Source organism: Arvicanthis niloticus, chromosome 3 (assembly GCF_011762505.2).
Source record: "Arvicanthis niloticus isolate mArvNil1 chromosome 3, mArvNil1.pat.X, whole genome shotgun sequence".
In the NCBI taxonomy this organism is placed as follows: Eukaryota; Metazoa; Chordata; class Mammalia; order Rodentia; family Muridae; genus Arvicanthis; species Arvicanthis niloticus.
In genome coordinates, this window is record NC_047660.1 from 22,021,610 (window position 1) to 22,049,529 (window position 27,920).

Consider the following 27,920-nt stretch of genomic DNA (forward strand, 5'->3'; position numbering starts at 1 on the left):
GAAACGGGTCATGCCATGTTTGGCATGCCATGGGCTAGAAAGGGAACATCCAATGGAGGCTTGCTGTACAAACCACACATTGACACAATGCCTAGAAATAAGTCTACCCTTAGTCATGGTATCATAAAAGTGAATGTCCTCAAAGCTCTTAGAGTCAACATGTAACTGACATTAACCCAAACGAGCAGCAACAGACAGGGTTCGAGAAGGAAAGCACACAATTTGTACACTGTTGCACTGGCTTTCAAAGGACCCAGCATACTACCCACAGTCACTAATTACAGTATCACAGCTATGCAAGTTCCTAAATGTCATAAGTCTAATTTGTATTCACTTAATTAGTCATCATATTATAGGATACTTTTTTCGTTGATGTTTTGGTATAAATAAATAAGGAGTTATTAGAAACTGAAACATACTGCCTCCAGGTAATTTCTGAGATCATTTAATATGCCGTGTTTTCTTCGAGGTCAAGAATTTTTAATGTAATTATTCATAATATGTATAGCAAGAGCTCCGTTTATTATGCTCAATAAATAAGCCAGGACATATTCTATTAAACCACAAAGTTTTAAGCAAATAAATTATCCTCAGTTGTTAGTGGAAACAGGGTAAGCATCACCCTTCCCGGTTGTTCAGACTAGCCCATTCTGTCCAAGGCAACATGAGCCTAGTCTAAGTAGACTGCTGGGTATGTAGGAGGTATCTCTCTTTCCCTCCTATTTTCTCTTTTCCTGACTACTGTTGTTTGATGGATGCCTTGTGAGGGAGGGTGTCTGTCTCTTTGATGTGTCATGAGTAAAGAAAGTACTGCATTTTCAAACAAATGTCAGAAATCCCTTCTTGACAAAAGAAGTCAGCTTTAGAAACGCACTCTGACAATACATACAACAGATAAACAGATAGTTTCTCTGCACATAGTGCCTTGATTTCTGCATGGCCAGAAAGTGTCCATTAGTCATCAATGAGAAATAATCCCAGAAGAGTTGATCTCAGTTTCACGTGCTCCCCTGCTGTACTGACATTCAAACATCTAAAGACACTTCTTTTTCTCGTGTACTTGGGATCTGCAACTGAAAAATAAAATACATATGTAGTTAGCTATTTCTGAAAGGTAAAATGGGAACATGGTGCTCCTGTTAGAGAGGTAAGCTATCACTTTTGGTGCAAACTAGAGATTTGGTCCATAAAGAATATCTGCTTTGAAATATTCACCATAACTCAGCAATGATAAGACTTCCTCTCTGGAGCATGAACGTTGAGCCAAATTTGAAAACCAAATTCCAAATGCAGTAAATGAAACTTCATTTTTAATAATTGCTGGTGTGAATGGAATTCATGTCCATCTGTATTCCAGGATTCCAAGAAGAGTTGGCATCTGATTCTAAAGTAAGCGGAGATAGTTGGAGAAATGGAAGAAGATGAAAGGCTGTTTGAAAATCAACTGCTAAGACTCTTAAAACCTAGCCATCAGCGAAAAAGTTCTTATTTCTCCTCAATACTTACTCAGATTATTCTAAATCATCTGGAACCTTGTGACAATTAGAGTCAGGAATAATTTAGTGGAAAGTGGTACTAGTGCTGTTAAAACTGTCAACGCAACGATATATTCTGCACAAGTCAGGAAATGGCAAGAGTGGTACAAAAGGCAAGTAAGCTCTCGGCCCTTCGCATCCCACACGCAGGGAGGGAAGAGGCTGCATCTCTACTGCTCCGCATTATTGTCTCATGAGAGTCCCAGATTGTAAAATAGGAAGAAAACTTGGCAGAGATAACATGCAGAGAGAACAAAGAAAAGTAATGATGGCTAGAAATTCATTTTGCAATGGCAGTTGTGGTGACTCATGCCTAGAATCCCAGCACTTGGCATACTGAGGCAGCAAAATAGCCATGAGTTCTAGATGAGAGTCTGGGCTATAGTGATTTCCAAGAAAATCTAGAATGTGGAATGAAACTCTGCCTTAAATTATTTTTAACAATCACCAGGTAATTGTAGTTCACAACCTTAATCTCAGCACTTGGGGCAGAAAAATCTCTGAATTCAGAGCCAATCTGGTCTACAGAGCAATAGCCAGGGCTACACAGAGAAACCTGTCTCAAAACAAACACAACAAAACAAAACAAAAAATTAAATTATTTTTCTGTCCAACAACAACAAAACATATAAAAATTTATAAAATACTTGTGTTTATTTCAATTCCTTCACTCCTGAGGTTCTTTTTATGTGCATATGTCAGATTTCAATTTTAACTAAACTTTTAACTAAAAATGTACAGAATTATTAATTTTTTGCCATTTCCTAAAGTCTTCCTTGCTTTGCTCTTATATTAAGTATAACTTGAGTGTATTCTCAGATTTCTCTAGAGAAACACAACTTATAGGTGAAAGAGGAAAGGGAGCATAGAGAGGGGGAAGAAAAAGAGAGACTTAGTTTATTTTTTTTTTAAATGGGTCATATTAGGCTAGTCCAAGATCTGCAAAGCAGGGTTGAGACTCGTAAAGGAATACCAAGAGTACCTGATGGAGACTAGAGGGCAGCTACATTATTTTTCTCTATGAAAGCCTTCCACTGATCATATAAGGCACTATCTCCATCATAGAGGATAATCTGTATTCAAACACTGCTGTTGGACATGTGAATCTCATCAGAAATTCTTCCACAGAAGCCCTTAGAAGGATGGCTGATCAACTAAGTGAGAATTCTTCCTCAGCCAAATTAGCACACAAAAATAACCACCATCTTGGTTCTTCATATGCCCTTGGGATGCTGCTGCCCTCCTTATTATATTTTTTATTTATTTTTTATTTTCCTTGACCTATTTCTTTTAAGGTACTTAAAGCCTCTGTGTGTGTGTGTGTATACATATATATACACACACATATACATACATATGCATATACATATACATCATATATATGTGGTCTTGGTAAAAAGTCTGCACTTGGAAACTGGAACTGTTCAATACCAGTTATTCTTAGAGCTGAAACCACACTAGCTACTAAGGTTCCAGATCTGAACCATGTTCCTGGAACCTAGTTCTGGACCCTTCACCTCATGTGCATCTCTGCCATAGAATCTAGCAATGCAACTTTAGACCTTATTTCATCAAACCTTCTTTGGCATTTATTGTTTCAGGAGTTACTGTTTTATAACTAATTTTTCCTTTCAGTTTTACAGATAGTCATCACTTCTCAAACCTCAATTTTTCCTCCTTTGGGAAATCATTTTCCTTTATTTGTGATAATTTGTGGTGGTTTCTAATCATCTTTACATTTTCATAATAATTGTATTTGATTACAATACACCGAAATGCTTTCTCCTTTATGATACAGTTAATTACATCGAATATAGTTAACCTCGTTTTGAAACATCCACTGTACTTTTTGGCATAGCCAGACTCACTCTATACCAAAACTTGGTATCAGAATTGCTACCAAACATGAAAATTCATTATGTCTTATGGATGGCACCATACTTAGAGACTCTACCTCTTTCAGGAACAACTCCCTGGATATATATATATATATATATATATATATATATATATATATATATATATATATTTAGGACTCTTAGAAAGGAAAAGTCATGAACACATAGGAATTTTAAATGAGAACAGATAATGAGGTTCTTATCTTCCCCTGAGCCATCTGACTCCCACTTGTAAAGGAAGACAAACAAGCACATCATATGTGTTCTTGCATTAGTTGCTTTCTCATGCTGTCTCAAAATACCCTGAAAAGGGAACTTAAAAGGCATAGGAGGTTCCATTGGTAAAATATGCTCCCTGTAAGCATGAGGACCAGAGTTCAATACCCAGAACCCATCCAAAACAACAATAGCAACAACAATGTTTTGAGGATGCTAGCTCATGCTTGTAATTCCAATGTCGGAGAGGTGGAAACAAGGGAAGCCCTGGGACTCTCTGGCCAGTCAGCCTAACCTACTTGGTAAATTCCAGACCAATGGAGACCATCTCAAAAGAAGGGGATGGCATCTGAAGAATGAAACTAAGGTTCTGTGACCTCAACACACATGTGCATGCATGGAGACAAGTGGCTCCCTGCTAGTACGGTGTCCAATTGGACATGTGGAGAAAGTGTATTGCTAACAGTTGTTTGTCTTAAGTCCAATTGCATCCCCTACATGTTACTTCAACCCCTCAGTCCAGTCTATACTATGCCTATGTCTTATGAATTAAATTGTGTACTCCCCTCACCCCAGTTTATATGCTAAAGCCCATGTGATTATAAGTGGACATAGGTTTTCTTTAAACGTGCCTGTGGTTACATAAACTCACAAAGATATTGCCCAAATCCAGTGTGATCGATATGAGGAAGGGACAGATGGATTTAGCCACTTGCAAGCCTAGGATAAAGTCTGGGAGAAACAAGTACCAACAGTGCATGAGTCCTGGACAGCCAGCCTATAGAACTGCAAGAAAATAAATTTCCTCTCTAAGCCACTCATTCTTTGGTATTCTGTTATGGATGCTCTGGCTGTCTAACACTCTAGGCATAACCTTTAAAACAATAAAGTCCAAACTTTGCTCTTACCTCAACAGTGCTCTCTCTCTCTCTGCATACTAACTCCTATTCCTAAATACCATTGCCCTCTTACTTCCTTACTTTTTTCTTTCTCTTTGGACATCACTTCTCCAGTTGTCCACAAGAGATAATCACCCAAAAGAATTTTATGATCTCCTGGTGGCATTCTGCAACCCACATGTGTTCATTCTTCTGGGTCACTGTGGCAGATTTCAGGCAGAAATAGCAGAGGGAAGGAGACACCTATGTGGAGTGACTATCTTAGAGCCTGTTGATCTTTCATTGTGGAGAAGCATGGTGGTGGAGGGACCCTGTGTCAGAGTCTGTTCACATCATGATGGAGCAGAGAGCAGAGGGAGCAGGATAAGACCCTGTGATGAGCATATTGTTCAAACGTCTGTTCCAAATGACCTACTTTTGCTTGCAAGGTTCTGCTTCCAAAAAAAAAAAAACACTTCAGCCTCTCAAGATAGTGATACCACCTGGTGAATAAGCTTCCAATGTAAGATTCATGATACAGGTGTTTCCGACACAAGACAAGATACCATCCTAGAAGACAAGCCAAGGTGAAATCTACAGCTGTCTCTGTTAACAAGCCCTCAAGTCATCTTTCACTAAACCTGCTTCATGGTTTACCCTTTCTGCCATTACTTTACAAAAACCCCAAAGCTGAATTGATGTTGCTGCTTCCTTTCCTCGCCCCAGCAATTACCCTGCCCAACAAGTCTAACTTGTTATCACCTCGAGAATTCCTGCTGCCTTTTCTTTCTTTTCAATTTCCTCTCCCATTTTTCTCAATTTCAAACATTTTATTTCCAGTTTCAAACTCCATAAATGTTATCACCTTTATCTGTGTTGAACAGTGGCTTTGCCTCTTGCTCCCCATTGAGTCTTTCTCCTCTCTCTCTCTCTCTCTCTCTCTCTCTCTCTCTCTCTCTCTCTCTCTGATAGTGTTTAAAATATCTTGATATGGGAGGCAGTGGGATAATCACTGGGTAAAGGTACTTGCTGTCAATCCTAACAATCTGAGTAGATCCCAGCACCCCAATGGAAGAAGGAGAGACCCAATTCTTAAGAATTATTCTCTGACTTCATATGTGTGCTCTGACATGGCATGTATACAGAGAGAGAGAGAGAGAGAGAGAGAGAGAGAGAGAGAGAGAGAGAGAGAGAGAGAGAGAGAGAGAGAGAAAAGAGAGAGAGAGAGACCTTACCCAATTCCAAATAAGAGTCTTTTACTATTAATGAAAAAAAAATGAACAGGGGGGAAAAATCCTGCATCTGTTTCCAGCAACTTTACCTTCTATGTTCTAGAAGATAAAGAGGACTACACTCTATTGACTCCTTTAATTCATTGGTTCATCTCTGACCCTCCCATTGTAACTGGGCATCTGTGGTACTATTTCACCAACAAGGGGGCAGCAAACTGCTTCTGGAAAGTTCTGAGATCTTTCAAGCAGACACAGAGTTTCTGTTGGAACTGCTAAGCTAAGCATTGTAGCTCACAGTCTGACATAAGTGGATGGCATTGGCTGTATTTAAATTCTATTATCGTTGAATTGACATTTAACAGAATTGATCATAGATGGAAAGCCATAATTTACCTTTGTTTCATTCTCAACCATCTAAAAATAAGACAACTAAATATTAGTTACACACGAAAAAGGAGCAGGCCCGATTTGACCCTTCAGCATAGTTTAAACCCTGTATTCAAACTGTTCCCTTAGTACCAATTCCTTCTATTCTACAGAAACTAATAGGAACATCTATTTTCCTGCGCTTGCCCAATGCTGGTCCACTGGGCTACACCCTTTGAAAGCATGTTTAGCTGAATTTAGGCCAATCTTCCTATGTTTCCTTTTTTTCCTCTCCATTATTATTTTTCTTTTCTTCACAAGGCCTCAGCTCCAGCTGCTTCTTTGGTACCAGTGTCCCTAAGATCCATTTTCTTTGCACTGTTCTGCCCCACCAGATAATTTCACATACATTCATGGCCTCAACAATGAAGGTGATTGTAGGACCATGAAAGACAACCTGATTTCTGGTGGAGCATGGGCTGAAAATCACCAGAGACCCAGCAGGGTACCCTGCAAGGGAGGGCAGGCATTTTGCCATGCTTCCAGACTCCAGGCACCTGACACGAGGCAACGGCCCTCCATAGACCTGTGCCTTTCAGTCACGTAGGACTGACTCCTAGACCTTCCACACCATCGCCAACTGGTGATGTCTTCCATTTTGAACCTAATTTTCATCTGAGTTCTAGACTGTTCATAATTGATTTTTCTCTCTAGCTATGCCAACAGTTCCAGATAAAACCTTCCCCATATTGAAGACAGCACGTGGGAGCAAAAGCTGCTTTAATGATAAAATCACAAAATACTGTTTAAACTATATACACATATTTATGTATATATGTTTAAAAGATATGTATATACACATGTATATATACATATATACATATGCACATACGTACATATACAAGTATATACACATATACATACATATACATATATATACATAAACATACATCATATACATATACACATACACATATACATATATATATCCATGGGCTGACAGAATGGCTCCATAGATAAAGTGCTTACTATACACACTGGAGGACATAAGTTCCAGAACCAGTATAAATACTGAAACAGAGAAGAGATACCACTAAGTTGTCCTCTGACATAGAACATAGACACATAAACACATACACAGTAATGATTATAACAATTTTTAAATAAAGAAAAATTCACAAATTTTCTTACCTTGTTTAGATTCTCCTCTTTTTCTTTCCTCTTCACAGAGAGAGAGAGAGGAAGAGAGAGACACACACAGAGAGAGAGAGAGAGAGAGAGAGAGAGAGAGAGAGAGAGAGAGAGAGAGGAGAGAGAGAATTGCTGAGTCTATCTCATATACTTTCATCTACGTTCTCTACATTTCTTCTGTTTTTCTTTGTGTCACAAAACTGTTACTTCCCAATTCCCAATTACCTGTACCCTTCCTTTTCTGCTACTCCACACTGAAGTCATGACCTTAGAGCAATAACAACTTCTTACTTTTGTTTGGGTGGCTACCGTACCATCTTTTGTTCATTTTCTTCCCCTGCCCTCACCCATCGGCATGGTCCTTTGAGATAACTCTTGTTTAGTTCAGTCCTTGAGCAGTGCCATCTGCTTCCTGCCACGACTCTCATTGCAACATAAGCTAACTCATGTTCCTGAGCCCGCCCACTGCCATCCATTCCAGGCTAGGCCAGACTAAGAGAGCTTAGTCACCAATCTGACTGTAGGCCAGGGGCAACCTGGAGTAGCTTCCCAGTCAAAGTCGAATTCTTTTCACTTGGCTGACAAGCCCTTCAACTCTACAATCTAGCCTCAGCTTGACATTCTCTTTTCCTTCCATAGATGTAAATGTTCTTCTGAATCTAAAGTCGGTATCACCAATTGTCACACTCACACCCACACCTTGCCCCTTGCTTTGCATTTTGTTTTTCCCCACTTCTGTGGAATTTTGTTTTTTCTTCTCTTTGTGTAAGCAAGTCATACTTCTTCAAATGTAAACTCACCCACCCCTTGTTGTGGAGCATCCAGCCCCTGCTGATACCGTTCACCCTGTGCACCTGTGCAACTGTTATGTTTTTATCCAGCTTTGGCAAGGACTAGAGACTAATGCAAACCTGTATCCACTCCAAAATGAAATTCTCTTCTCTTCTCCTTTTCTTCCTTCTCCTCTTCTTCCTCTCCCTACTCTTCCACTCTCAAGTATATAAAAACCCAAAAGGGGACCTCTGAGTCCTCAATATTTCTTCCAGAAAATGATCACTAGCTACTATGTGCAAGCTAGAGTCTAAGACCCCATGAAAGAAAGGGACTTTGGAGGTCGCATTTGCAGTATCTATAGCTCTTTAGAGGGTAGCCTGGCCTCCTTCAAGAGCTACAGATGAGAATGAGAATCTGCAGGGACTGAAAGACACTTTACAAAGATGTTGATGCCTAGACATACATTACAAATGTATGTCTTATTTTTTTAGCTCTGGGACTATCATGGGGTATTAGTATGTATACACTACCAGCTTGTCTTTAAGAGATTAAAGAGTCAAGTAAGAAGGAGATGTGAACATTTGCTTTAAAAGTAAGTTGGGCTAATCACATGGTAGCATATGCCTTTAATCCCAGCAATCAGGAATCAGAGGTAGGCAGATCTCCATGAGTTGAAGGACAGTGTGGTCTACATAGAGAATTTCAGGACAGCCAGGGTTGCATAATGAGACTCTCTCAAAAAAAAAAAAATCCAAAAGTAACTAATGTGATTTCTTCCTCTCAAAAACCTGTTCCATCTCTGCTCTCCTGATTATGAGATAGAGGCAGACAAGAGAAGGAACAAACAGAAGCAGGCAGATACTCAGAGAGAGGAAGATTGACAGTAACCAGTGAGGTCATATTACTGTTGCATCCTCAGTGATAGATGGGATTGCCTAAAGGTTCCACATTTTATAGTAGTAGTTTCTTCTTTAACAAATACTTTCCCCAGAGGCAGTAGAGGTGTAGAATGGGGATGGGTACCAGAGGTACTCTTTATCCCATTCCTCCCTCCTGCTCTCAAATGATATACATAGTTTCAGTTTGTAAATCACCATGGTGATAGCAGGAAATAAATAGTTTCCACAGTTCAATAGAGGGGAAAAAATCTGACAATCAAAATGAATAATTGGGACCTGAGGGCTGCCTGTGATACTTCCATTGAGATTGCTATAGATAAATACATATGTATACGGGTACCTGTCCTTCCTCTTAGAGAAAATAAGGACACGCTAACTCATATAGAGGAAATGGATTCATTGATTCACAGTAGTATTTAAAATAAGAAAGCTGGCCTTGAGACTAACAGAGGACCTCTGGCAGTCATACAGAACAATACCATAAATGTTAAATAAACACAAGTTACTTTTAAAAAAAAACATTTTTAAAGACAAAAATTAACAAGAAAATAATTTCCTCACAGGTTAGAGTTAAATATAAAACTAGTGTCTAAAGTGAAGGTAAGCATGTTAAGAAATGGTTAACAATGTCTTGTCCGGTCAGACAAGGCAGGCTTAATGAAGGGAAAGTCTTGAGTTCAGTATTTTAGCTGTAACCTTGATAAAGAAAGCCAACAGGGGCTTTCTCACAGCACCTTACAAGCCTGTGTTATCCTTGGGGTTTCTGCAGCCAATGAAAGTTTGTCACGATGATGTAATGCTCCTGAGTTGTGCTTCAGCCGAGTATGTGGTCACCGGGTCTCATGCCTGAGAGCTAGGTAAGTTTCTGAATCATATTTTTCTTTCCAGCCTGTTCCTGTGCGTAAACTAATTCCAGCAGAGAGATCGTTTGTTTCTGGTCTATTTTACTATCTCTGAACATTTAAAAAAAAAAAAAAAAAAAAAAAACATGGGCTGGGTTGTTATAGAATTGTAAAGACAGCTGGTAAACAGAATGATGGGATCTTAGAGTCAATTTTCCTCTGTTATTAGGCTGAAGGCTTTTACTCCTCGACAATTTGTCATCGCTTCGGAGAAAAAAAGAGCAGCAAACACTGGTGTTTTATGTGTTAAGGGAGCCTCAGTCATTCAGCAAACAAGTTTTGCTAGAGAGATATTTTCAGAGAGATGGAAGAGGTTTCTTTGAAAAGGTTGACACCGACTGTGGCTGCTATCATTGAGTGAGTCCCACTGCACTGTAAACAGTGGGGTAAAGTTTCAAATATTTACTATAAAGAGAGAGCACATACACCTCATCTTCATAGAGTTCATCCTGAGAGACTATTTCTTTTCAATTTTTAACGAAGTTTAAAAACAATTTGAAAATAAGCTAAGTGTTTTGTGAATCTGGAAGCTATATAAAATTAAGTGAAAAGGGGCTAAATATAAGTAAATAATCTGTCTCTAATTCATAATCAGTATATGGTGGAGTAGCCGAGCAACTTTTGAATATCGTTTAGTATTTTTACAGTGCGAGCTATATAACAAAATCAACCAATGGAAATGCAGCTTTTTCCATTCCATGACACTCTGCAGATGTGGTGATTTTAAGCTGTTATTAATATTAGTCAGGCCAGTGTCTATCCTGGGTACATGGAGACCAGAAAACGGTTGCTGGGAAAATGCAGGACTGGGAAAGCAACACTTTTGTGGCTTCCTGATGCTAAGTAAGGAGTATCAATGGACAAGAGGAGGCTTAGCTATGAATCTCCAACTCTCCTCATGGACATATTCGGATTATACTCAGGTCTTACCTCAGCTCAGACCCTACGTACACAGACTTAGAGAAGGGCATCTACAATCAGAACAACACAGTATGTCTACATGTTTGATGATTTCCAACAAGGAAAAGGCTTCTGTGTTTTATAGAGTTCATTTTGCATGGAGTTTCACTAAAAACTTAACTTTCCAGCTTGAACATTACTCTATTCTACTGAGTTAATCAAGAACATATCACTGTTCACTGCATGTGTATCCCTTCACTTTGTATTACCGTAATGTTGGCCATTTCCCTCCCCTGCTTTCTAGATGTTCTCCCCCTTACCTGGAGTTAGTTTCCTGTCATTATGCCACAGTTAACACATTTTTTCTCAAATTAATAATCTTAATGCCAAATAGTTTTTATTCTAAAATAAATGCTGTGCAAACAAAAAAATACTAGTCAGCATAGTGTAAATATGACTCATTTTCCTTTTATGACCACAATTTTCCCTGTCATTGCTTTAACGGAAGGATTGGTCCTCGTAGAACCTTAAAAGATACAACTCTACATTTCAGTAACATCCTGTGTTTTGCTTTCTGCTTCGTAAGTTCTGAATGGTAGGCACATCACACTTACAAGGAGTGCCACAGTGGCCTTGGATGAAGAGGATGGAGGCATGGTACTGTAGAGTGGCTGATAGGGAAATTGTGTGGAGAAGGTGGGGAACCCCTGACAACATCCCACATTGTGAGATGACCTGCTTTTCTGAGGCAGGTGTTATTGGTCCTAGGGGCCTTGATCGGCACTTGTATCTTTATCACAGAGCTGCAATGCATCCATCTATGGCTCATTAGACTTGGACTCCTGATGCCACCATGCCCAGCAGGCAACAAAGAGAGATGAGCCTGGAGTAAGCACAATCATTAGTCTCTTAGGTTGGTCTTCAAAGATGCCTGAGAGGAGTATACATGTGGCTCTTCTTGATCTAAGAAACTGCTTTGATCTTCACTCTCAGAAGCCACTCTGCAGGAAAATTCAAGAATTTCAGTAAACAGCACTCTTGAAGGAAGATATTACTTTAGTGGCAATCTGAAAGTCTACCCTGACACTGACCAAGACCAGTTAAAAATCTCTGTGACTAATCCTGGGGACAAAATGGGCTCCAGAATATGCAGTCCAGAGCAGATCTCTTATACTCGGTAACTTTAATGGTTCTTAACCTGTGAGTCATGACCCCCTCACAGAGGTTGCATATTCAATATCTTCATGTTGTATATTTATGTTATGATTCATAACACTAACAAAATCACAGTTATAAAGTAGAAACTAAAATAATCTTATGCTTGGGGTCACCACATCACAAGGAACTACATTAAAGCATCAGAGTATTAGTAAAGTTGAAAACCACTGGCTTGGAAGGTGGCAGCCCAAGCCAGTGATTCTTGGAATCTGAAGGTTGTTTATTTCTGAAAGACCAGCTAGAGACATGTAGGATGTCAAAACTGAAGAACACATGAAATGACCTAGTAACAATCTATTGTAGTGCCCTTCTATATTTCATAAAACGGGTGCTCAATAAAGGCTTCCCTATCTTTTTTTAAAGATCTTTTAACAGATCCTAATCTATTAAAATACATTAATATTTCACCTTTCTGTTCCCCAAAAGCATTTTCTTCATTAAGTCACGGTATTACTCAATAGGTATGGCTTGGGATCATTTTGTTCTTTATCCACTTATATGATACAAAGGTAATTATATTGGCAACACCCCTAGAAGAAAAGAATAGTCGGCAAAGAGAAAAAGGAGTTGGCTATGTCTCTCACTGTGAGATACTGGGGGACTCACATACTCCTCAAATACATAGAAATGTAGGGAATGATAATTCCATAGTAACAGTCATAAGTCACATACCACGCCAAGCACAAGGGAGATGCTGGTGCAAAAGGTGCTAAGCACAGAAAGAGATGTTTAATTTGGCAAAGGCTGCTAAAGACCATACCACTTCTGGTCATTGTCGTAAGTTCATTTGACCTTCACAACTGGGTAGCCATGACAAACAAGATTATAAATCCGAGTTAACCTGGTAATGGTGGCATAAGCCTGTAATCGCAGCTACTCAGGAGGCAGTAGGTCGGCAAGTTCAAGGCTGGCGTGTTCTCTCAGAAATGATTTTTAAAAGGAGATGAGGGTTGGGGGTGTAGCTCAGAGGTAGAGTGCTGCATACCATGCATGAGACCCTGGGTTTCAGGCAGAGTACTGAGAAGTAACGAGCTGGAAAGGAAAAATCATCAACCCAGCTGCGAAGATTATAGTGATCGCATCCATTGCAGTAAACAACGTGTCCATGGAAGACGAAGAATTTCCGTTCTCCCCATCCTTTATGGAACAGTATCATCACCTCCCGTGGGACCATTGTGGCTCTTCCCCTTCTGCCTTCTGTGTGACTCTGGGACCCATCGGCAAATGGAGGACTCTGCCTTTCCAAAACCTACTGGCATGTACCTATTGACAAAGGGACACTGGGCTGAGACTCAGACCACTTGAGTGTTTTGGGAAAAAGGACAATAGGATGCCGGTGATCATCCATCTGCCAGCAGCAAGTCACAGTCCTACAGACTGTTGTAGAGACTTTGTCAAAGCCTGGCCCTGTCATCTGAGTCAGTTCCTTCAGCCTTCCTTTTAGTCTATAAATTTCCTCCTAGGCTTTCAATAAGAAACTAACCAGAGTTCAGTTTCTGCTGATCTGACCAAAGAACCCACTTTGATTCTGTTGTCAATAGCCTGTATTTCTTTCTGGAGGGAAAGTACTAAGGGACAGAATGGTGGCGAGCCGCTCAGCACTTTCGCTTCCACTCTGTATCTAACCCATTGATTTTTGTGATTGAACTGGTGATCTTTCTCCATCGCGTACTTCCCAATCATCCTCTACAAATATACACACGGAAATGGGTTTGCTTTTCAAAGATAATTAGAGCTACCGAATTCGGAGGTCCTGCGTCTGCCAAGGAGCACCCAGCAGCCCGTGATCTCTGCCACCTTCCTTCTTAGGATTGTTCCCATATTGCAGCAGGGGCTGCAAAGTAAACTGCTAAGTTTGAATTTAAAACCTACAAAGACCAAATCGTCTTTTACAGGTACCTCTTCCCTTGGAGGTTACCTGCCAGTGAAACGAACATGTGAAGGTGACCAGAAGTCAGCTTTGATATTAGCGGGGTTCTCCTTTGAACTAGGTAAATGCCTCTGCAGTCGGGGCAGGACAGGAGGGTCCTGGAGGGGGCTGGGTCACCTCACAGCTGCAGCACACCCTTACTTCAGGTAGGGGAACAAATGGAGGCTAGGGAGGGCAAGGCTCCCCCTGCTATTGGCTGGATTTTGATGCAGCGCGCACTCTCGAACAGCCTGAAATATAGTCTGCAGAAGTCTCCACAGATGCTCCGCGCTGCAGTTCTTGAAAGGCAGGAACAAATTTAAACCGGGTTTTGTGAAAACAAATGACATCATCCCTACATACTCTCAAACGCTGCAGCCCAATGGGACACTCGCCCCCCTCCTATTCCTCCTTTGCTCTTCCCAAGTCTGACTGCAGGGTTCCGATTTTGTATGCTACGCGTTTCACTGGCTAAATCTTACAGAGAATAACCTTTAATCACTGGCCTGGAAAAAATAATAAAAATAAAGAAGAAAATAGAGAGACGTGTAAACATTCATTTAAAATCACATTTCATCTTCACGAGGCTGTTATCTGGGAAGATTCCTGGCACTGGAAGGAAAGAGTAATAACCTGTGTGCTGGGCACTGTTCTCACTGAAATGACACTGACTTATTTTGAGTAATATTTATGGTACAGCGCTCAGAACTGGGAATTCTTAGGGTTAAGATTTCTCCTCAGGAGTTTTTCTGGGGTCACACTGCTAACTGCAAAAGTAACCAGGTGTGGGGGTGGGATTCTTTTTATTGGAGAACCCTACCAAAAGAATAGAAGTTAGGTGAGCCACATGTTTATTTTTAACACAACAGAGTTAGCTAAACAGCATTGAAAAGCTTGCTGTCACTTGGAAATACATGTGACAGTCAATCTGCAGCTTCCAGAACCTGATTGAGATTTTCCTCTTATGACATTATTTTCTTTATCCTTGTCTTAAGACAAAGGTGGCCCAGGCAGCCACCTGTTTGTAGACCATAACATATCTGGGTAAGCTCCGTGAGCCTGAGGCTCAAAGCTTGCCTGAAATTTCAATCCCACCCCAAGAATCCATTAACATAATTCTGTATAAACCTGTTTCCAGAACCAAGTCTGAGATTTGCACTTCTTTATTGGGCATGATTATTAAAAAAAAAAAAAAAATCTTTTCAATCTAATTCTTCCGGATTAATAGCAGAGAGCAAACAGAAAGTGACTCTCAAGCCACCAAAGATGGATTTTATATAACTAGCAGTGAGAAATGACATCTATTCTAAGTTAAGGGTGTGATGGGGCTGCTGCCCAGTTTTAAGGCACTTCCTTTAAAAGGATGCTGGCCTTTATCTCCAAAGGAAGCCATGTCAGAGTCTTAGGCAGAAACAACAACAACAAAAGATGATTTGTCTACAACACCACCACCTCCTTGAGCATGAATTTCACATATTTATTTTGATCCTCACTCCACCTCTTTGAATTTCACCTTGGAGATTGTATTTGATAGCTCTGTTTCTTCTTCACTGTTACCTCTTTCCATCACTTCTCCTGAACAAAGACACAGACCTAAGGACGTAGCAGAGATCCCCAGTTCTGATCCTTCAGGCACACATACACAGGGAAGGTTTCCCATCAAAACTGTCCATGCCAATTCTTTTCCAAATATAGCTTGCCAGCATCAGCAGAAATAGTTTTTTAAATTGAGCAAGTACTGGGGGGTGGGGGGAGAGGTGTACAGAAACTTACAACCTTTAATCTTGACACTAATTATGTAACTATGGCCAAACTGAGGGTCCTGGGGGAGATGGCTCCGTTGGTATAGTGTTTGCCATGCAGACAAGAGACCTAAGTTCGCTCTCCAGAATTCATGTAAAAATCCAGACAGTTCAGCAAGCACCTGTCTTTTGTGGAATTTGTGACAAGGGGATTCCTGAAGTTTCTTTGGCAGCAAACATAGCAAGGTTCAGTAACAGACTTTGTGACAGAGTGAGGTGCAGAGCACTAAGGACGGTATGTCCGATATTGACCTAATATTAACTTTTAGCCTCCAAACATATGCATACCCTCATACGTGCATATCTGTGTGCACACACACCACACACAGAGATAGATTAATTAAGATTACTTAGAGAATACAATTGAAATTCTACAGTTGATTAAATGTGTCTAGTTTATAAAGTTGGATAGCCCGTTACAATTTATGAGGCAAGCAAATTAAAAGTCACCTGGGAAGAAGGCAGAAGAGACTGCTCAAAAGTCTGGGTCAGATCACCTTCTTCTTCCATTCGGAATTGGCCAGTGTCTTCACATCTCTTTCACAGAAAACCCAATTCCTTAAAAAGGCCAAGACTGTTTGCTCTCTGCTTCTCTTTCCTGTTTGAGCTTAGCAGCTCCGTAGCCGTTTCATTCACTCAGTGCCAGCCACACAAAACTCTGTTTATGGGACAGTCAAACCATGCGTCAACCTGAAGACCTTAGCACAGACTACCTAGGATGGCAAGAACAGAGTTCCTCTAGATGCAACCTTCAGATCTGTGGAGAAACTCGTGTTTTCAGTCAGTTCTTCTCAACATCATAGAAAGGAGCAGCCTCCACGATCAATTAAGGAGATTGGCTATATCAGTATTCTTGGTCTCAATAGCCTTTCATTATTTATTCCAGGACACATAAAATATCTAAAATTATATAGTATTTGTTGATTTGCGGATTAGTTTATGGTCTGTCTTTCCAATGGAAATCAAGCTTCATGCAGGAGCTTGGCATGGATTGTGGTTCTTTCGCCAGTCCGGCACAAAGAAGGGACTCGGCAAATATATGTTGAATAATTACCCTCCAACTTATAAATACTAAGGTAATTGTAGATTCCTCAAACCTCTTCGTTTTTGTGTCTTCATATAAAGATTGCTCTTGACAATGTTCCCAAATCTTAAATCAGCAAAGTTGTAATTAGATATTTTTAACACTAAAATGTTAACTTTGAACTTCTTCATATTGAAAATTATATACCAGTGTACCAGTGTGGTACTTTCTGAACACAATCCCCTCAATACTACTTTTTTTTTATTTTACATACCACCCTTCTCTTTTTCTTTTCTTGCTTAAGAACAACAACAACAAAAGCAGTCATTTCAATTATCTTAAGTCAGTTTTAGCCTGAATTTTCTTTGAACACAGCACCAAATGTTGTAGCTTACCCTCTCTTTATTTCTGTTATAAATCTGAGCATGCTTGTGGCTTGCACCATGCTGTTCTAGACCCTGTACACCTAGTGTAACCATCCTGTAAGAATATCCAGAATTCAGTCCAGAAGAGTGTTTGAGAGATTCGAATGGTTTTCTTGTAGCTATTTTGAAGTATTCACTACAAAGCTATTGGCCACAGTCACTCTTATATGCAATACAGCATACAATACAATAACAGCATTACAGCCCTTTTCTGATGGTACTATTAATCATCTTCCTTCCAGTCCTGTCAGATGTTAAACCACACCCCACCCATCCCCACCCTCCCCAGCCTCCATTCTACCCCTTACTCTCATAAGATCACTTCTTTAGATTGTACAGATGAGTGCATGCATGCAGGCTGGGCCTCGATGTACCTCGATGGTTTATTTCATTCGTTGACATTTATGTACTTTCTATGTTTTGATTATTCCACAAACATAGAGGAGTAACCTTCCCAGGTTTTTGTTTAATTTTTATTTACTCATTTTTATGTTCATTGGTGTGTTGCCTACATGGGTCTCTGTGCAGCACATGCGTGCCTGGTGCCCCCAGAGCCCAGAAGAAGGCGTCTAATTCTCTAAAACCTGAAACTGGTGTCGCAAACAATTGTAAGATGTCATGAGGGTGCTAGGAATTAGACCCAAGTCCCCTGAAAGAGCAACCAGTGGCCGTAACCATTGCTCCATCCCTGTGGCTACCTTTTCAATATTCTGATTTCACTTCTTTGGGTTATATTACCCAGAAGTGGGATTATAAAATAATACCATACTCCTATTGTCTTCTTTTTAAAAACATTTAATAAATTCTAGTTTAATTGGAATTAATATTTTCTCCATGCCTTTCAGCATTTCCTAAAACCAAAGACACTACACACCAAATACTCTCAACTCATAGCTCTAATGTCTGTCTATCTGTCTGTCCTGGCCACAGCATTAACCACTCTTCTATGTTTTCTTTCCCTGAAGGGAAATGTGTTCTTTCAGATTGCTTTAGTTCTAGTCCTTGGGCAAATACAGTGGACTGATGGTGATCTTAAAAGTGAACTCTTATGAAGTCATATGAGCACAGAAGTTCTACATGTTATTAGCCATGTAAACGATACACTGTGAAACAAACAGACCCATTCCTTTCCTTAACAGTGCTGAGCTGAGTGGCAAAGGTATACTTGATATAAAGCTATAGGTTAAGATCATTTCCCCTTTATTTCTGCATTTTTATTCTCTTCTTTTGTTAAGCATAAAATTCTTTTTTCTCAAGAACTCTAAACTTCCAAAAAATTTAGGGCATTATACTTTATCATCTTTAGTAACTTCGCAAACTAATCCCTACTGAAAAACCTCAGCCTCTCTTCTCTTACCTATTCACAGTCGATAGACTCCTAGCTATAAAATTCATCTATTAACACTGCTACAAACTGAACTGTTCACAGTGGTAGGGATGGTCCAGACTGACAGGTTCTATATGGAAACCAGTTGTCCCATGGGACATTTGAATCATTAGTCCAACTGAGGAACTACATGCAAAAGAGGATGCATGCTACCTGCTCAGTTTTGTCACCAGCATCAATTGACACATCTCATCCCGTGCTCTTTCCTTTCCATGGAAGAATCACTTGTAACTTCCAGTGTCTTTTGTACAACTTTTTGAGAAAGCATTCAGATGCTGAAAAAAAAAAAGTTGTGCCTTCTATTTCTTCGCTGTGTGTAGAAAGGAGGCATGTTTATCAATAATATGATAGAACCAGAACTTCGTGTTCACATAAAGCCTTCTATAATGCTTCAGCTGTTACAATAGCAGACATTTAGTTTAATCCCTCTTGATCACACCACAGAAATACTTAAAATGCATGATTTTTAACACAGTGACACTGAACTCTAGGTAATCTATCTGCTAAAAATACCACAAATGGCTGAGTATATAAAATGTAAAAGTTCGTATTTCTATTGGATTTTACTATTTGTGATAATTTGAAATTATCTGAAAATTAACCATGTTGACTGTGAAATTATTTAATGTCAAGCTCACACAGGAAAATTCATTTGACTTAAATTCTGTAAGGTGCTATGTAGAATGCTTTATTTTTTATTTTTTCTCTTTATATTTACAGGCATGGGTCCGCTTAGTGATTTCTATCAAAGTTTCCTTTATCTTGATACTTTGTATTTTGAAGTCAAATTTTTTCTTTACTGTTCTGCATATCCAGTCTGCACAAAGATGCTACAATAGTTTATATCAGTAGGCTATTAGCCTCCAGCTGGACACAAGCCTACGGAAAGCCCAAGAGACAAGCTACAGATGCACATAGCTCTACAACCCCTACAGACATGTTTGTTTTGCATCTCTCTCCTGCAGATGCTATGGGATTCTCCTCTTACAAAACAAATTGAAAATACAGCAACCCTATTCTCCCAGGAGAGTCAGGATCCAGATTCTAGTAGCCAAGACACTGTTGGCTTTTTAGATCTAGTGTTTATCTGTGGGGTATTTGCCACTATCTAGACCTTCAACTACTCCTAGAAAACATTTTCCTATCTACAAATAGTTCTAGCATGTTCTAGATCCAAACATTTATAGACACATGTATCCTGGGGATCTGCTGGAATGCTGGATAGTTTGGGGTTAAGAGGTTTCTAAGATATTAATAAGAAAATTCATGATTGATTTTTTTAATTTCTGTGAAAAATATGACAAGAATCCTTTTGAGGGGATTCTATTGAATCTATAATTTGCTTTTGGTAGGATGATCATCTTTACAATACTAATTTTTCCAATCCATGAACATGGGAGGTCTTCTATCTTTCCATATTCTAGTATCTTCCTCAAACACTTTTTCAAAGATTTAAAGGTTTCATCTTAAAGGTCTTTTGCCTTCTGGGTTAAAATTCCTCTGGGATTTTTTGATGTGATCACAAATAGGAATATTTCTATGATCTCTTGCTCATGCTTATTTTTAGTGTGAAGGAGGGCTACTAATTTTTAATATAATTTTCATTATGTCATTTCTAGAAAATTCCTGATGGAATTTTGGGGATTTTTTTTTTTTTTTTTTTTTTTTTTTTGTATACTGTATCATCAGCTAATGGGGATGATTTTACTTCTACAGGGCAGCAAAAAGACTGTAAAAGCCAGGTTCCCAGGATGTCTGTTGCTAGATAGTACACCCTAGGTATGGCAGGGAAAATGTGCCCTTGAAACCTAAAAATATGGTTCCTAAACAAGATGAAAATAATGGGGACAAGCGTTGACATACCAACATGGACAGGGAAATTACATGTGGTCCCTCCCAGCTTTGGATGAAGAGCTACAGATAGCCAGTAGCTACCAAGAGAGGGAAAATTAGTTTTCTCCAGGGCCAGCTCTCACCTAGGATCCCCACAACCAGATGGTTAACCCTGTCTACATGTATGTGCCTATTAGCACAGCTAAATGTACTCAGTATGTTGTATATATGTGTATACATGTAAAGACACACAAACACACACACACAATTTTAAAAAAGAACATGAGTTTGGGAAAGACGTATGGGAGGAGTTTGGGGGAGTAGGTGGGAGTTATAGTGCACTAATGTACAAAGTTTTAAAAAACTAAAATTTAACCCACTCCAAGAAATAGATGGATGAAAAATGAATGAATGAATCCCACCATATTTTTCCAGAGACCCACTTAAGAATTTTTCTAAAAGTTTACAGTTGATTTGCTGAAAGCTTCAAATATTTGATTGTTAAATCCCAGGTACTTAACCAGCTACAAATATGTCAGTTACAAAGACAGTTAAGTATAGAACTTTTCCTTGTAACTATAGACTCTTGTAGACTATTTCTTGCTGAAAATACCTAAGCAACATGTTAAAGTATCAGTTCTCAGGATGGGAGGAAACAGAGATGTTTACAGGATGTGCCTCAGTTTTAGCTTGATTTCTTTTCTCTCGGTTTGAAGGAATGAGCTCTTCTGGGTGATTTGGTCCAGAGAAGTTATCTCTGTGAGGATCTCCTATAAAGCCATTGTGGGGTGAAGTTAGGAAGTCACTTAGTAAAAATTCACTCTGAGGTACAATAGTTTTCCCTCAGAGGCAACTTCCAAACAAATAATAAATGAAAATGAGAGGATTTCCTGGGTCCAGAGTTTAGGGATGGACAGTCCTGAGTTACCTCCTAGCTCCACAGTGCTACCTCCAAGACACCTGGATATATAATATGTACAGGAGGTTGCTGTTGTGTGCCTCATAAACTCAGGAAAGAACTCTACTCACACTTTAGTCTATATTAAGGAAGAATTTGTAACCAAACTAAGGCAGCAAATTGCATAAGATAGTACTCTGCAAAGGAGAAATGTTAACATAAGAAAGACACACATTTAAGCTCTTGATGTAACAATTATAAATATATAGCTGTGCTATTTAACCTTCCAAGCTACCATTTCTCACATCTATGAAACATTGTAACACAACAGAGAGTGGCCAAGGGAATAATATGAGGTAATCTATAGAAAACATTCTAAATGAGTCCTGAAAGAGTACTTTAGAGTTTGCTAGAAAGGAGGAAGTTGGAGACTACTCTACTGTGAATGCCTTGTAGGGATACTTTTAAAGTTATAGTAATATACACTGAAAACAACAATGCAATTTTTTGTTTGGTTTGTTGGGTGTTGTTATTTTGGTTGTTGTTGTTGTTTGAAAGAGGATTTCTCTATGTGTCCCTGGCTGTCCTGTAATTCTCTCTCTAGACCAGGCTGGCTTTACACTCAGAGATCCACCTACCTGCCTGGGCCTCATGAGTCCTGGTAATAAAAGCATGAAACATCTGAATGGATACCACACTGTCATCAGAGCACATCACAGCAAGTTTAACTTGGAGAGTTGTTATCACAGGGTCAGGAAGACCATTTTAAAAAAGAAAAGAAAAGAAAAAAAAAGAAAAAAGAAAGAACAGAAAAGAAAAGAAAGGAAAAGAAAAGAGAGAAGAGAAGAGAAGAGAAGAGAAGAGAAGAGAAGAGAAGAGAAGAGAAGAGAAGAGAAGAGAAGAGAAAGGAAAAGAATGGCAAATGCTCCCCAGTACAAACATGCACTTCTTAGGATAGTGGAAGGGACAAGTCCAAAGGGATTCATTGGATTGGGTGGGGAGGGGGGGAGAAGTCTTTTAATCAATCAATAAAAAAAAAAAATGAGACATTCAGAGCTGCCAAAGAATGCTTGTGTTTAGCCTATATTAGTATTATACTAGAAAGAAAATGATGGGGTGGATACATTTTACACATCCACAGTGGCTGGCCTACCATTAGGTAGTTTAGTGATGGGCTTTCTCACCTGCACCCTGTGGCAGCACTCTGAAAAGCATAGCAGTACTACCTCTGTCTTCTCGATGAGGAAAGTGTGTCTTGCACAAGCTGAACAGCTTGCCCAAGGTCACATACCAAGCAATTGGAGCTTCTTGGATTCCAGCCCAACTGTGTCAGGCCATCAGGCCTATATGCCAACCTAACCTCTATTTTAAGCAAGGGAACCAGCAGGGGTCTTTAATCAAAGGAATGACCTCATCAAAAGCATTCTCTTAAAGGAAAATAAGGTAACAGGATAAAATGAGGTGATAAAGCAGAGGGAGGTGAGTGAGGACAGGGCTTGGTAGATGAGTTGGAGGTTGTAGCTTTACAGGGAAAAGTAGGGTGTTCCCAGCTAAAGCGGCTCCTACAAGGGGCAGTCAGGAAGACACTGTCTCAGAGGCGCTCTTGATGGTTTGATTACCAATTAGAAATGAACATTGCTCAGCATAGGATCTCGGACTCCGGATCCAATGATACTCATGGGTAGAATTGTAAGAACTACATTCAAAGACTTGATACAGATTTGAAATTTCAGAATCAAATGAGGTGTTGTGCCACCACCTAACTTCTAAATTCCTGCTGTTCTGAGCATACTGGTCAGCCCTGCGATACAGTTAGAAATTCAAATCTTTCTATGTCAGATATCCTAGAACAATGTGATTTTTAAAAGACTCTCCTGACTTCTGGATGATTATCTACACTCCATAGCATAAGTAGCACTCACTTGAATGTCCTGAAGTTGAGCCTCACGCAAGAGGCAGATGTAAGAACATAGCCAAGTAATTTTGAACCATAAATCTCATGGCTTTAAAGAGCCTTCTGATTGTTCATTCTTCTGTTATTATGTTAAAACATTTCTAGGGCTCAACATGTAGCTCAGCAGTAGTGCACTTGCCTGGAAGATGCAAGGCCCTCGTTTCAATCTCCAACACTGGACGGAGGAGTGGGGATTACTCTAGAAGGGGCAACAGTCGGTGTGAACATAGCTGAGATGTCAAGGGCAAATGTTCCTTCAGATTTGGTATTTTTTAAAAAAAGAGTGAGAGATGCAAGATGACTAGATGGCATTTGAACTGTCCACTGGGGATGTCAGGAAAAACAGTGCTTAAGCTCTACAGCATCTCATGTTCACCTTTATTTGTCTGGGAAATAGAAGCCTTGGAGTCCATTTTATCATCACAGTCGACTCAGAGAGGGACAGCATAAGAAAAATTTAAAATAATTTGAAACTTATATTCTTCTCTCCACTAAATTTGTATGTGTAAGTGTATGTTGAAAATGGCTTTCATTTTGGAGTTTGCTATTGCTTTCTGGATTTACTATCCTGCTCTCTGGAAGAGTCAGAGTACCAAGATAAGACCCCACTATTCATGAGAATTGGAGCTACCACAAGTATGTTTCAGAAGGATGGGAGTGAAAATAAAACAAGCAGTCCTAAGAAATGAGATAGCAGTTCACAGTTTTTACCCAGGGCTTGCCCTGACTCCCTTCTATAACACTGGTTCCGTTTCTCCTCCTTACTGACTCTTAAGAACACCCGATCCTTGTGTGGAAAGAATATCAGGACAATATACATCCATAGCCCTATAGTTTGATTCTTATCCATGATGGGCAAAGTCTTACATCAATGGGCAAAGCTCAATTATGTCTTAGATTGAGGCAGGAGACTTCAGACCCCTTGTTAGTTATTGGATCACCTACATGTGTTACCAAAGACAATTAAACAAATCAAAATACACAGCTATAAAGGAATGTCAAGTAGTGAAAAGTGGTAACAAAGAAGCAGAGTAAAGAATTATGGGAAAGAAAATATCAGGAACACCATTTTCAACAGGTGTTAAGTCAGATTAGTCCATAATGTTGATATTTTAAGTGGGAGATGAATGAAGTGGACATAGAATCAGTAAGCAAAGAGTTCCAAATAGAAGGAACTGGTGAGTTAAAGTTTTCAGGCCTGAGGACTACAGATGTGTTCAGGGAGCATCAAGAAGGCCAGTTTGGCATCAGTAGAATAAGAAAAAAAATGGCTAAGTATGAGGCAGATCATATTAAGTCCTTAAAAATCTTCTGGGTCATAATGTTAAGATAATGAATAAATCTTCCATTTACTGAGGCAGTTGCTCCATAACTGAAACGTGCACACACTCCTCAGTCTAACCCTAATAGTGCTCATACACAAGAGTATTATCAGCATCCTTCAAAAAACATAAAACTCAGATTTTCACTATCACGGTTGGACTGTCTAGTTTTGTGTGTCAGCTAGACACAAGCTGGAGTCATCACAGAGAAAGGAGCCTCCCTTGAGGAAATGCCTCCATGAGATCCAGCTATAAGGCATTTTCTCAATTAGTGATCAAGGGTGGGAGGGCCCAGCCCATTGTGGGTGGTGCCATCCCTGGGCTGGTAGTCTTGGGTTCTATAAGAAAGCAAGCTGAGCAAGCCAGGGGAAGCAAGCCAGTAAGTAACATCCCTCCATGGCCTCCACATCAGCTCCTGATTCCTGACCACTTGAGTTGACTTACTTTGGTGATGAACAGCAATGTGGAAGTGTAAGCTGAATAAACCCTTTCCTCTCCAACTTGCTTCTTGGTCATGATGTTTTGTGCATAGAAACCGTGGCTAAGACAATGGTTAAATTCATAGCTAAGTTCTGAAAGTGGGGGTACGAGTGCAAGCCTCTCTTAAATGAAACCACTATATTCTCTTTCGTGATGTTACTGTAGGCAGTGTTCTCAAGTCGAAAAGTGCAAGCACCTCACTGCTGAAAGCACTGTGAGGTTCCAGGGTCTTCTAAATTTAACAGAACGGTAGGATTTAATCCTAGACTCTTTACGAAAGTTAAAATTCACAAGTTCTAACTTTGTTTTACTTGTTTATTCCTAAATAGTTCATAGAGTCATAGTTCATCAGCGCACATTCTTACCCAGTTTGTTTTGATTCGTCTTCCTTCTTTATCCCTCACAACCATCACTTAACCCCCTCATGTGTGTATACTACAACTGCCACATCCATATATGTACATATTTGTGTTTGTTTATTTTATTGTTGTTTGCTTGGTTTTTGCTTTTTGAGATAGGTTCTTTCTATATAGTCTTTGCTGACTTGGAATTCACTATATACATCAAGCTTACATCAAACACATAAAGCTCCACCTGCCTCTGCCTTTCAAATGCTGGGATTAAAGGCAAGCACTATCACACCCAGTTGTACACACATTTAAAAAATTAGAAGCTCGTACCTGCATATGAGAAGACATGAAGTACTTGTCTTTCTGATTCTGAGTAACTTCCGGATACAGTCATTTCCCTGAAAAATGTCATAATTTTACTTTTATTTATCACTAAATAAAGTTCCATGTGTATTGCTTTTTTTTATTTCCTTTTTATCCTTGGAAATCTGAGTCTCTTCTTCCTGGCTACCATGAATACAGCAGTGACAAGCATGGGTGTAAATATTTCTGCTGCGGGATGTAGATTCCTTTGGGTATATGCCCAGGAGTGGAACAGCTGGGTCATATGGCTGTTCTATCTTTAGATTTTGAGGAACCACTATACTGCTTTCCATAGTGCCTCCAACATTTTATCTTCTAAGTAGCACTAAATAAATATTCTTCTTTCCCTCTATCTTTACCACCAATTGCTTCTTTTTTATCTTAGGTATTCTGATGGGGATAAGATGGAATTCCAAAGCAGTTTTGATTTCCATTTTCCTGGTAGCTCAGGATGTTGAATATTTTTTTAAAGATTTATTGACAATTTCTGTTTCTTCTTTTAAGAACTCCCTAGTTAGTTAAATAGCTCGTTTATTGGTTGATTGGTTGGCAGGATCTCCTCTCGGTCTCTCTCTCTCTCTCTCTCTCTCTCTCTCTCTCTCTCTCTCTCTGTGTGTGTGTGTGTGTGTGTGTGTGTGTGTGTGTGTTTAATTTTTGTAGTTATTTATATATTCCAGGAAATGTCCCCCTGTGTAAAATATGGCTGACAAAGAGTTTCCCCACTCTATAGTCTGACTCTTTGGCTCTACAGAGGTTGTTAATTTCCTCTAAGCCATTTGCCAATCTTGGGGTTCTGTCTTACACTATCACCTCACATGCCCTATCCAGAAAATCACTGCCTGTGCCTATCTCCTAGAGTTCCAATGTTTTGGGTTTTAAATTTATGTCTTTCATCTATTTTGGATTGATTTTGTGAGACTAAAAGAGAGGACACTCTAATTTCTTTCTTCTCAAGCTGTCCCATGACATTAATTGATTAATTAATAGAAGGAACACAAGAACACTACCAAGCCCACTTAGTGAAGACCAAAGCAAAAGTCACACACATCAAAACACCCCCAACACTACAGACAAACTTTTCTGATGAGCATAAATGCAATTTCTCAACAAAATACTTACAAACTAAATTCAAGAATATAGTTAAAAGATTTTATTTGCTTGTCATGCTAACACTGGCAAGGCAGATGCAGGTGGATACTCAAGAGTTTCATGCTAGACAGGGCTACATCGGTAGATGTTATCTCAAACAAAATCATACTTATGAACAAGTCAACCTCCTTGCAAATATGTAAGGATGGTCTAACATCCCCAAAGCAATAAATGTAACACACCACATAAATAGAATTAAGAACAAAACTTATATGACAACTTTAACAATACATAAAGAAAAGGTGTTTGACAAAATTCAGCATGACTTCATGATGAAAGTATTAAAGAAAATTCGGTGGGTTTTTTTTTTTTTTTTCATTTTTATACTCTTGACAGAGTAAGGACCTCGATTCACAGTGTTCATACATGTGTTTATTTATGATATAAGAAAGTTTAAAAACTTAAAGGTTTTTTTGTTTTGAGAATAACATACAGGAGAACTTTATTTACATCATCTTCTTGTCTCCTCCTTCCTCCAACCAACCAATCTGCCATGATTCCTAAGATGTCTTTCTCAAATGCATGGCTTTTTCTTCACTGCTGCTGCTGTTGTTGCTTGTGGTAGTGGTGGTGATGGTGGTGGTGGTGGTGGTGGTGTGTGTGTGTGTGTGTGTGTGTGTGTGTGTAATATAATTTGGATGGTATAGGTAATACCATTTGGTATTACTCCTATGTGTATATGTTTATGACTGACACTAGAATTGGATACTCTATACAGAGGCTTGTCCCTAGAGAAGACTGAGGCTTCCTCTCTCAGGAGTCATTAATAACACTTCAGCTAAAGGTGGAGCTTGTGAGTGTTTTCTACCTACATTTGAATGCCAACCGGTGTGTTCTCCCTTGTACATATCTTATTTAGGCAAGCATATTTTTGTGATTTCATAGGTACAGCTTGCCAGGCATATATAGAAGTCACAATCACAAAGCAGATGTCATGATCTTCTGGTTCTTAAGATCTTTCCACCACTTCTCTTGTAAGATTTTCTGAGTTGTAAGTGTTGGGGTAGTATTGTAG

The 27,920-nt window shown here is 39.4% G+C and overlaps 1 long non-coding RNA gene across 1 annotated transcript in view; it reads right to left on the reverse strand.

Annotated features, from left to right (window-relative positions):
• Window positions 1–429: 429 nt before the first annotated feature.
• Window positions 430–27,920, reverse strand: part of LOC143441658 (uncharacterized) — a 31,432-nt gene continuing 3,941 nt past the window's right edge. The window contains exons 2-4 of the long non-coding RNA XR_013109232.1: window positions 25,724–25,791; window positions 7,317–7,346; window positions 430–1,073 (exon numbers count right to left, since the gene is read on the reverse strand). This is a non-coding gene — a long non-coding RNA (uncharacterized LOC143441658). The remainder of the gene's footprint in view (window positions 1,074–7,316; window positions 7,347–25,723; window positions 25,792–27,920) is intronic.